The sequence below is a fragment of the Odontomachus brunneus genome, unplaced genomic scaffold, assembly GCF_010583005.1.
Source record: "Odontomachus brunneus isolate Ranch 3 - 2012 unplaced genomic scaffold, Obru_v1 Obru_scaffold_235, whole genome shotgun sequence".
NCBI lineage: Eukaryota > Metazoa > Arthropoda > Insecta > Hymenoptera > Formicidae > Odontomachus > Odontomachus brunneus.
The window spans coordinates 23,072-36,041 of NW_022639685.1; the positions used below are offsets into that span (position 1 = coordinate 23,072).

A 12,970-nucleotide genomic window follows, 5' to 3' on the forward strand; every position below is an offset into this window, starting at 1 on the left:
TCGAATATATTTTCGACAACCGGGACAACACACGCCAAGCAGACAGAGAGAAAGAGCGATCTCGTTCCAGAATTCGATGGAATTCTACGTGGATTCTCTGTGGATGCGTCCGGTAATTCCGGAAATAAATAGCCGTACACGCGGACAGGGTCGACCAACAGCTATCGATAAAGTGCCGCGATCTGGTCGATTGATATTACATACACTCGATTAAAAAAAAAACTTGATGCCTCATATAGATTTGAGTGTGCCGTTTACGAGAATCGTTCACGCCAAAGACCACGGCTGTTTATTCCGGCATTATCTGTACGGCGCGTGTTCAATTAAGAGGCACGAGCCGTGTGACATTTATTATCGATGCCTATATATACGTCTGGAATGGCCGCTGTTGGGGATGCCGCTGACATGCATATTCAATGCTCGGGATTGGTTCGAGAGCGTAGAGAGATCGCACGCGTGTCTCTCTGTCACATCGCGTCGGAGCTAATCACCGTCAATGTTAGCTGATAATGATTCCATCGAATTGAGAGAGCCCGTCCTCTCGTTCAATCTAATTCATCCTTAATCCTTGGAAAGCCGAGACTGTCCGCTTTTGCGCGACTTGTAACACTGACATCGCATTGTGAGACGTTCATTTATACTTGCATTCGATACATCAAAGGATTTATCGCTCCCTCATCTGTTTCCACTCATCTCTCACGTGGTGTGGAATCGCTCGCGAAAAATATTTTTGCATCTCGACACGATAATATAAATCTTGTCGTGATTTGACAGCTCGTATACGTACACGTGATATCGTTGCCGGCAATATATTCCCGATGATGCGTTAAACGCTCGAACTTCGCGTGAAATACTTCGCACCAAGGCAAGAAGCACCAAGGAACGATATTACCGGTTTGGCTAATGGTCCGCGTACAACTAATTAGAAAGTTCCAATATTCGCGTACTCGCTTTAATCGCGCATACGTGAGAACAAAGATACGCTTTAAATGTAAATTGACACTGACCGCGGAATACAATAAAACGTCGCCAAAGTTTAGACCGCAAGTTAAAGGTACCAATTCCAGAACAAGTACCTAATTTTGAACATTGTTATTATTTCGGTCTTTAAATACGAATATTTAAACTTCCCACATAGTATATACCTACATATATTGAAAGTGTAGATATTCGTATTTAAAGAGCGAAATAATAAGCATGTTCAAATTTAATCATAGATATTTTATTATTTTGGTTTTTAAACATGAATATTTAAGCATTTTGTATAGGATATATGTATACATTCAACATATGTATGCCTATTTTATGTTAAAAATTTTAATATTAGTATTTAAAGAGCAATAAGAATTTTTCCTAGGCATTCTTGTTGTTTTGGTCTTTAAATACGAATATTTCAGCATAGCAGGTGAATATTTCAACTATAGGATATATGTATTGTCTCTATGCTAAAAGCTGAAATATTCGTATTCAAAAAGCAAAACACAATAAAAATGTCCAGGATTATATATATACGTTCACAGACACTGGTACTTTTATCTTACATTCAGCGCGACTGCCGGGGCCGTTTACAAAGTGCATTGTGCAGTGTATAAACCACGGGACGACGGGAAAATCGACTTCCGTGCGCAGCTTCCGCTTAAAAAGAACGATTATATCTCTATTACGACGATGCCTTCGAAAACGACCGACTTATCGCGTGTGCATTTAATCGGAACGAATGGCGCATTGTGGACAAACCCCGCAGACGGAGGCGATGTCACCGTGAATGGTAAAAGCCTCGTCGAGATCGTTTCACGGTCTGGCGAACATCGATCAATGAGCGAGCCGGTTTGCAAGAGCGACCCGCCGCCGCGCTGAGAAACCGCGATGCTGTCTACTGTCAGTTCGCGGGCTTAACCCGTTCGCGAATGTTACGATTGAGGATCTCCCCGGCTAAACTAATGAAGGCAGCGGTGAAAATGGTCGTCGGACGCCAAAATAGACACGGGGGAGCTGTGAGGACGAGGGGGAAGGACGTGTCTCGCGCGGGGCTAATAATGAAAGATGAAGAGATAGGAGTAGCGCGATGTACAACGTGCAAAAATGTATTGCTTTCTATCAGCGACCTGCTTTCGATACTGACGCGATGGGCGCGAACGCGGCGAGCTCGATGTATTCCCCTATTCAAAAGGAAAATAATCACGTTCACAGGGGACCAACGAATTCATTCATCATTCACGGATAACGTGCGCGGACTGAGCGACGCGACGCTTTATGAGGCCGCGGTGAATTGAATCGGAGAGAAACCGATTTGGATGACGAGATTTCATAAAAAGCCTGCGCGAAATTGCCGCGGTAATTTAAAGAATTCCAGATAACCGCGAACTTTTGCATTTCCATTAGCAGCCGTTGGGGAAGCACGCGATGTCATTTTCCATGCAAATGATTTAAATACGTAGGATAGAGAGTGTCGGGGCGAAACGCGCCCTCGAATAACGATTCGGAATGCGCGCTCGTGCGTGTGTTAACGTACGTGAAATATATAAAACACACGCCAGCACAGATGCGCGATCGTTGCGCGTTATTCGCGGGTAGAATACGCCCGAACGCACGCGCGCTTAAAATAAAATTTAATGATTTCGCGATTTCACTCGCGTTTTCACTGGTTTATCGTCTATTACCTTGCAACCGCCGATAATTCGGCAAAGCTGCACGATCAGAGCAGCGATTGTTCGGGCGAACCGGCGAACGGTATGTTACCGTCGACGCCTATGCATAGCGCGATAATTTTTCGCGTCGGGGGGCACGCGACACGTTCGCAGCTGCGAGCCACCGCAGGTTTCATTCATAAGTTACAATCATTTCACGTAGGCAGGCGAAATGGTCAATGACGCATTTCCCGTTTCTTCAATGGGCTATTAATAACGCTTCGTGATTCAGGAGTCATTCACCGTGCCGATTGTTACGTAACTCAATTACGTGTATATGCATCTGTACGCGACATCGGGCTGTTACAATGCAAAGAAATACAGACAGACGAAATGTTCGAACGAAAACGCCCGTGTGCGTCGTCTATCAAACTCTATTTTCACTATTATCCTCTAGCCGCGTCGCTATGAATTAAATTATACATAGAAAAAACGTTTGATTGAATTAATTAAATTTCTGGTAAAATATGAAGGAACTAATATAAGAAAATATATAAGGAACTATATAAGAAAACACATATTTGCGCTTGCAGTTGATAGAATTTTGCCCAAGTTAACCAAAAGTCTTGTTAACTTGAACTATTAACTTTGACTGAAATTTTTAGTTTGTTTATATATTTCACCAGAGATTTGGATAATCTAACCACTTTTCCATATATGGTATCGATTAAACGGATGCAAAATTCGGATTTCAAAGATCCAATCCAGATATAAGACTTGAAAAATTAAAATAGTTTTTCATTTGCTTTCATAGAAAAGAAGAACATTCTTATTTTGAAATATCTTTATTTCTAACATGTCAAATTCATATAAGAAAATGAGTCACATATAATCAAAATATTTTATACGTGTGTAACTCAACAAAAAATATATATATTCATATTAAAAAATAATTTTCATGAATAAAAAGCAAAATATTAGACTCAGAATATGGTGTTTTTAAATGTCGGAAGAAATTAACATTACTATGAAAATAATCACATATTATACTTATTATGAGACCATTATAACATTCAAATAAAATGATAACATTGTTAAAACCTGGGGTTCTAAAATTCTTTTAATAAAATTATATATCGCTGTTTATATATAAAACAATGATTATTAATTTAAAAATGTTAGTTTTAAATAAATATTAATTTTTTTTCTGTATTATTATTGCGTTATGTGTGCCAGATCTCATTGGTCCTTTTATGTACAATTGTCAATAATTCGCGGTGTTAATTATTAAAGACAGCTGTTCTATTCTCTCCTCCGCGGAAACAAGGTGCGACGAGGCGAAATTTCATCGAAACATCATCATTCATTTTATCTGAGAAAGGCATGCACATCGTCGGCGTCTGCGTGAGTTCAGAACATCACACGCATGTAATGTAAGCGTAATACACTACATCATAAATTACGCCCTCGAGAACTATCTCGACTATTGATGATTATGATCGCCACATCGTATAATGCAAGCCAGGCCATTGTTAATTCAGACAAAACAATTATCCTCCCGCCAGATAACTGGAATCCAATAATACACGTACGGCGATTTTTACATTTTATTATAACGACGCTGCGCGCGCGTGCACGTTAAAGCGGAAAATCGATGTTTAACATAAAAAATTTCATTTCGTTTCAATCGTTATTTCGCGTTGAGCGTATACACGAGAAGGGAGCGCGGTGAGGGGTTTAGAAAAGCTTCGCGAATCGTCGCGTTTAACGATCCAGCGTACGGCGAATAAGCACAGACGGGGTAGAAATATGCGAACGTATGTACGGTGCACGCGCAGGGACGTGAAACAGGATGGCATTGTATGCGCGTGTACGTTCGGAACATTCGTATAACGTCACCGGTATACAATGACGTTATTTACGCCATAAACTGTGTTTGCATACGCCTATTAAATAGGACATTAAACGCGACCGTATTTAACGCGCGCGTATAATTCAGCTTCCAGTTCTAATCCGTCGGGGGACATGTAGCGGAACCCAAGCGCGAATTCTGAATGTATTTACGCGCAAATTCGCCGTAGGAACGAGTAGTGTCTGAGGTAAAAAGTTGAGCGAGTATACAACGAAGGGAAACTCGTGTTTCATTGAAATCACACAGACACTCCGACACGGAAGCGCAAGAAGACGCGAGACGGGCATCACCGATGTCTGATGTACTGCGTTTGGTAAAAGATATATAAACCTAAAAACTGTTTGAGAGGGAATTTTACCTGGTGGAATGAATGCGCGCGGAAATACGCTGAAAAATATATGAGGTAATAAAAATGCCAACTCCTAGACACGTGTATAATTTTACACATTCTTATTGTATTGGTCTTTGAATACAAATATTTTAATTTTCAACATAGAATATACGTATATGTTCTATATATATACATATATTTTATTTTGAAAATGTAAATATTGGTATTTAAATTAAATATTTTAAATTAAATTTTTAGCATATTTTAATCGAGGATATTAAATTGAGACAAAAATTCGCTTACTACATAGAATACCCAAATAACATCTTCTCTGATAATAAGACCTTTTTTTCCTATAATATTTTTATGAAGATAATAAATATTTCTTTTGGGTACATGAACTTCTTTAAAATTTGCGATGTGCATATTTCAACACTATCATCAAGAAAATATTCTTTGTTGAAAATTATTGCTTCAGGGAAAGACACTAAATTAAATATTCGCTTTTCTTAGCAGTAAAATGACATTTTTTCCTGTGTAATTTTATTTTACGCATCTTGAGAAATTTTGCACATCAGAAATGAAATATTCCATTCTAATATTTAACTTGAAGAATACGCTTTGTGCGTTTATTAAACTTACGGAGAACTCTCCCACGATCTAACCAGTCCGGAGATTTTTTGTACATATCTAATTCGCTTACTCTCTGATCCTGATATTACGTGCAAGCAAAGTCTGCACGTGTGCGATGTCTACACTAAAAATTCCGATAAAAATGGTCCAAACGGTGGGGTATATTTCGTTGTGCAACGATTCTCTCGTGAATATGGCCGAGGAGCCGGGTGGTCGCCGTGCTGGAGGGAAGTCGGCCAACTGGTTCGGGAAGGCCGTGGGTTTTCTTGGCGCGCGTATACGAACGTGTTTGTCAAACACGTGAGGCTCTTATCGCAGCAAGAAAAAGATCGTTCTCAAACGTGACCGCGAGACCGAGCGGCGGTGGCGGCAACCGGCAAAACTTTCCTCTCGCGCCGAGATTTATGAATAATTGATGCACCAAAGCTCTTCACTGCATCGGACGCGCCGTACATATCCGCATAAATCCGCGACAAGTCGCAACTAGAGCGGCCCCCGGGCGATATACACGCCGCGTTCGGAGAAAGCATCTCTCCTCTTCACCCACATCGCTCGTTATACAAACACTATTTCTTTTTTTTTTTGTATTCGTGTCTACGATGTGTGTATACTGTGCGGCATAAAACTTTCAGAGCTTATTCAGCGGGAATATTGCAGTATCCTGTCCGACACCGCTTGTTATTTATTCACGGACAGGTTGCACGATAACGTTCAGTGGCATTTGTTTAATTTTTGCCGTTCAACTCTCGGCGGATGTGTATGTGAACGTTATAAAACGATAGATACGAGATAGACAGTTCTTTTTTATCTCTCATTAAATAAAAGGTTGAAGAGAGTGTCTTGATGGGTGTGAGTATATATAGATCTAAACAGCGAATGAATAAGCTCGTTCTTCACGCCACAGTTGCAAAAATATCAATTCACATTTTCTCAATTTAATCATTGATTGGAACAGATATGTTCCAAAAAAAACAATTCACATTTTCTCAATTTAATCATTGATTGGAACAGATATGTTCAAAAATATCAATTCACATTTTCTCAATTTAATCATTGATTGGAACAGATATGTTCCAAAAAAAACAATTCACATTTTCTCAATTTAATCATTGATTGGAACAGATATGTTCAAAAATATCAATTCACATTTTCTCAATTTAATCATTGATTGGAACAGATATGTTTTAATTTAAGTGATTGGCGATTGATTCGAGCAAAATCAATTGAGGAATGTTTCATTGACGATTGATTTCAAGATAAATTCAATCAAAGACCGTTCACGATTGATTGAGCGAGTGAAAGAAATCTAAAATCGTTCAATTAATAATTAAATTTAGCAAATTTAATTAACTTCCTTTAACTGAAATGTTTGAACTTAGAAAATTGAATTGAAGGTAGTTTTATTGACGATTGCTATGAGCAAATTTAATAGATTCAATCCAAGAGTGTTCAATTACTCAATTATTCAATGTTACAATTGATTTTGTGAATAATATTTATACCCTGAGAGAAAAGATGATTATGTTAATGAGATTTTGTACAAACAAACAAAATTTATTCAAGCAAACGTTTAGTCGATTGAACGATGAGTTATCAATTGATTCAGTGTTTGCAATTTGGTCAGAATAACTATATCAACGCAACTTATTGTTGCACTAACGCGTAATTTGTTCAACAAATATAATATTTCTTTAAAGATGATCATCGATTTTGTCGCTTTTTTCTCAATATACTCGGGGCATTGTAACGCCATAACAGAAGTCGATTAAGAAGCGCTAAGTAGAAGCCGCATTGGGAAGAGGAAGGGGGATATTAGTCATGTCAATCATCACCGAACAATCTTTGATTGAATCGATCGAATTTGCTCATAGAAATCATCAATACAACAGTAAAATTTCCTAAGTTTTTTAGTTAAATTTCCTAAGTTTAATTGTGAATTAAACAGTCTTTAATTAAATACGCTAAGCACAATCGTTAATAAAAATCAATAAAACGTCTTTAATTGTTGAGTTCAATTATTAATTAAATGACCTTTGATGAAATTCTTTGAAATAATAAATCGCCAGTTAAATGATCTTCGATTGAATTTGTTGAGATTAATTGTCAATGAAACGGTTCCCGATTGACTTGGTCCCGATCGTATCAGTCGTCCGTTAAACACGATAATCAATTGAAAATGTAATTAATTGCTCGCAACTCTGTTCCATGCGTGGCACGTGTTAATAAGAGATACTCGGCATACCGAAACATTTGACGTGTGTGAAAGTAAGATCGCAAAAAATCAAGAGAAATTCGATCCACGTGAGAACGCAAAGCATGCGAAAGAACGGACGGAGCATTTAACGCGTGGAAAAATCGAAAAAGATCAGAGGAGAGTGCTGGTTAAAATAACATAAGCGGCTTTATATTGATAGGAATCGTCAACCGTTCGGAAGAATGGAAGATCGCGCGAGCGTGCTCTGGTAGGTCGCGCGCGGAAGGAACACGGGAAGTAAGAGAAGCCAATTCGTCAAAATAGAAAGCCAAACTAACGATTAGACGGACGGATCGCGTTTGTTGCTATAATTCATATAAATACGACGTGTTTTCCGTGCCTTCGCGCGTGAAGGAAATAGCCAATAAGCGCGATTAGAGTGACAAGGAAAGCGCGCTTTGCCGCGCTATTTTACAACTCATAAATCCGCGCGAAGAATCGAGACGGGAGATTTACGCTCGGTGATCCGGTAAATAGCAGTCAATGGTGAAAACACAATTATTAACTAGAGAAATTTATTCGCTAGAAAACGAAGCCGCGCGCTCGCTCGCGCTCGCGTACGTATCGGGCTTATAAACCTGTCAGTAGTAACTGGAACGACCCCTGGAGCGATCCAGGCCAGTTTTTCCTCTTCGCGCGTCTTTTGCTCATTATAAACAAGTTATAGTTACATAGTGTACCGTTGCCGCGAAGGCGCACTCGTTAGTCGCGAATTACACTACGTCGATGTAACGCACGGGAGAAATATCATCGCGACAGTTAATCGCGCAGATTAGGCGTCTTAATTGCCGTCAAGATAACCCAATTAACGCGAATCGTAATTAAGGGAACATGAGCGCGGAAGAATTAACTGGAATCACGAGAAGCCGAGCAGGAGAGACTGCAAAGTGTCGTTGACGCCTTAATAAGCGCGAAGATACGGAACTAATAGAATGTAAAGAGAGAAGCGCGCACCAGAGAGAGAAAGGGGGAGAGAAAGAGAGATAAGATTGTAAACTTTTGAGCTAACAAAATAGAGGAGAATGAAATTGGAATAAGTTGGTAATGCAAGCATGCAATTATAAACCGCGCCGTAGGAACTTCGTAAAATTACATGAACTTTTTTTCATCTTCCGATCTCTCGCGGAATACGCGAAGAGGTTTCGGATATTCGTCGACGTTATCGTATGCCAAGACTAATTAAAGGGTAGGCAGTTATTTATGACAGATAAGTCATTAGACGAGACTCACGCGAGTCGCGCATCGATCATTAGAATTTTCGCAAACGCTGCTCCATGCGACGTAAACGCGAGCTGTACGCGGTGCAGCTCAATGTCGACGTCGAATAAATGATGCACGTTCGATCGAAAAATCATTAACTCCTGTCTACCTTCATGTTTCATCGTGAGCATCGATCAAATGTGCAACCGAGATCAAGTTTACTTCTCTTCATGAAATGCGACGTCTGTACACAATCGTTGTATAATTCATCTCGGATATACTTAACAAGATCGCGAGAAGCTATCTCAGGTATTCCGGATATTTCAGCAATTGCGAAATTTTCCTAAGGAATCGTCTGTTCCTGTGCGAGAACACGAAGCGTGGATAATGCGTAACTCGCGAGAAATCGCGAGTTCAGCGTGTAAAAGTTTCGATTGCCACTAATAACACCGCTACCTGATTCTCACTCTTCTTATCTTCCCGACAGACTGATGTAAATTTCACAGTAACTTTGAGTCTCTTATGATTGTTTGCACTATCTATCTATCATATCTATCTATCATATATCGAATGATGAAATAGAAATATAAAAAGAAAAATATAAAAATTTTATTATATAAAATAATCATGTTAAATATAATATGAACATTTGAGTGTAGCAAATTCGCTGCCACATGAATATACAGTTAATTCAATATATTTACTTCATTAATGTAATTAATAGAATTGTAAATTTCCATCATCGATTGTTCCACGTCGTGATAATCAGGAAAGACTATCTGAGATTGTTTTGATCTTTAAGTACAAATATTTAAACTTTCAACATAGAGCACTTTCAACAAAACAACAAGAATTAGGTTGTTGGTGTTATTAGTGTCCTCTGACATTAATACACACAGAAAAATATATACTACGTTCGCGTAAACGTTACTTATTTCAGGTATTTCATAAGTTTATATATCCGCAAATTTATTATAGGTTCGTCGCAAGCATAGAATTTATTCAAATACATTCTGAATCTTAGTAAGAATGTAACACTTTAATAAAGAAAATCAAATTAAAACAGGTTTGCTTATTACATAGTGTCGAATCAACTTTTTTCTTCGATAAAGTTTTATCGTATTGCAAAGAGAATATATTCTTCTTTTCAGAGTAAACGACAATGAACTTTTCTCGAATTTGTGACGAGTATATTTTAAAACTATTGTCAAGAAAATATTCCTTGTTGAAGGTGACCGCATTACTCAATAGAAGGGAAGTAAACTGAACAATTGCTTTTCTTAGCAGTAGAATGCTATTAGAGAGCTATTTTTCTGTGTGTATATATTTTTACTGTACGACGCGTCAAAACCTCCGTAACCGAACAATTAGATTGTACACGCGTAATTGAATGCACTCGGAGATCTCTCGGAGGTGCACGCTTTCTCAATCGGATATCGATGGCTCTTTGTGGAGGCACTAAATAATGTTCCTGTTCATATTAGCGCGCGTCCTCCATTGCGTGTACTTAGGCGATCGATAAATCTCGAGTGACAGCGAAATCATGAAGTGACTACATACGAAAGTAGCTTGGAAATTCTATCGACTTAGCGGCTTTCTAAGTAGCCTTTTCTCGTGAGCCGCATAAAAATACAGGAGTGTACGGGTATAGATCCTTTCTAAAATTACACCCCCGTTCTATCGTTGCAATAAAGACCGCCTAATCGGGTAAGTCAATCGCGACTCTTTCCGTCCATCATTCTGTGACGAAGCGTTTCATCTGTGTGTGTGTCCATAAATAAACCCGTAATATGTAGCACTTTTTCTTGTGGTGTTGAAGCCATTTTTGAATATTTATCAATACCACATATTCTCTTAACCGGTTTGGTCTCATCTATTGATCACACTTAAAGATCTCCTTATCGTTATAACAAGACGACAAAATTACGACGCATTGCGTTTCTCACACAAATGTGTATAATCGTTTAAAGATCAGTTCGCACACGTTTTATCGAACGATGTTGCACGCTTTAAATTGTCAGAATTGAAAGCTTCTGTAATGAAATAAGGATTTTGTTGTCGAAACGAAACTTTAGTATACTGGGCTAAAAGTTAAAATGGGAACTAAATGTTTAGTAATTGCAGCCGTAGAGTTTAATTACTGCTTATATGTTTTGCATCACTGACATGTCCTACATCACCCAAGTAAAAAAACATGGTAATGCCGATTAAATGGTATGTATCAAATATTTTAGTTCCAAATTAAAAAATAAATTTTTTCAGCGTGCTTATATGTATGCGCAGTGATATCGATTATAGATATGTAAAAATTATTTCTTAAAATAATATTTTGTAATTTGAAATAAATTCCTTCTTCCAAATTTCACAAATGTCGCGCTCTGTACTGTCGGCCTCTGCTATAACCGACTGCTGCGCGCGTACGCATCTGCTTTCAATCCTGACAACTTGAAGCGCTGCAACGCTGATTCGATAAAAATCGATTTGCAACCTATTTGCAACCAGCTATACAGCCAATCGAACATAATCTCGTATAATAAACGTATCTGGATTGATTAACGGAGTGGGATGCGTTATCCGCTTTTGAGATTTCGTAATTTTGTGGTTGCGCGAACGGGAGCATTCGGCTCTCTAATTACAGGCGAGATTCGGCATTACAACGAAATTATACGAATCAATCTATGACGGACGAATTAGAAGATGCAATATTGCAGCTAAAGCCGCGCGTAAGTGCGGCTCGGCGAATGTAAAATAACGGAATCAGTGCGCAGGACGAGCTTAATGCCGTATAATTAGTATTCGCTAGATCCCGGGACTTGGAGACTGCAATCGCGTCGATAACGTTCGCTATGCACGAAGAAATGGCACAATATTATGAGGATCATCCAAAAGGGACATATTCGTGTTTAACATTTCGCGGACGACGTAACGGTCTTGTCGCGAGTACACGTCCGACAGGCCTCGAGAACCGGGAGTCTATTTGTTAGTTAACACACAGCCCAGAAACCATTAAGTCACTATTCATCAATGAAAGTCGTATGATTGATGATTATAATGAAGGAGGCGGATGAAAATTGATTGCGCCCCTTTCTCGACGAGTCATGACTTAAGCGATAATAAATACCTCCCCCTCGCGCGAGAAATCCGCTTGATGTTTACACGGATAACGGACGTACAGATTGACGCTCAATGACGGAAATAAATGCGACAAACTCGTAATTGTGCGCGCCGATTGCTCCGACGACTCGTTCCCTCCGACGAACCTTCTCCGATACGGGATCGCGATTTCTCTCGACTGACAAATCGTAGAAGCCGATCGCGTACTTTGAGATCGATCGGATATCGAGCGTTCGCTCAATTGAGACTCGCCCACTTTTTAATTACCGGTGAAAACTGGCACGGAAATTCGCAGCGCGGTGGGCAGTGAACTGTCTTCGCGCCGTGGAAACCGGAATGTGCCATTGTTTCTCTCGATAGAAGAACAAGTATTTCGATAAAATCAAGGTGACAAATAGAAAGACGAGTTTGTTAGAGAGATTGCCGGATATTAATCTTCCTAGCCCATCATTATGCACGGTGCGGCATGTCGCTTCTGAAAGATAGATTGCTCGTTAAACTTCCACGGATTTATGAGATTGGATCAGGGTTATTTAATCAATTTGAAATACAGTTATTAAAGCACACAAGCGAGACAAGCTTTAAAGCAAAAATAGCAATATTCAGGCACGTACTTAATCTTGAGCGCTCTTATTGTTTAGGTCTTTAAATATGAATATTTAAACTTTTAATAAAAAAATTATATATATGTATTAAACATATATATTCTATGTAGAAGTGTATTATCTATGTATTTAAATATTTGCATTTAAAGACCAAAACAATAAGAATTCTAAATATAATTTTGGGCATTGTTATTATTTTGGTCCTTTTTAAACATGAGTATTTAAACTTTTAACATAAAGTATATATATATATATATATATATATATATATATATATATATATATATATATATA

The 12,970-nt window shown here is 38.6% G+C and overlaps 1 protein-coding gene across 7 annotated transcripts in view; it reads right to left on the reverse strand.

The window, feature by feature from the left end:
• LOC116852572 (SUN domain-containing ossification factor) overlaps nucleotides 1-12,970 on the reverse strand; it is a 67,031-nt gene that overhangs the window by 11,473 nt on the left and 42,588 nt on the right. The gene's annotated exons all lie outside the window — the stretch shown is intronic.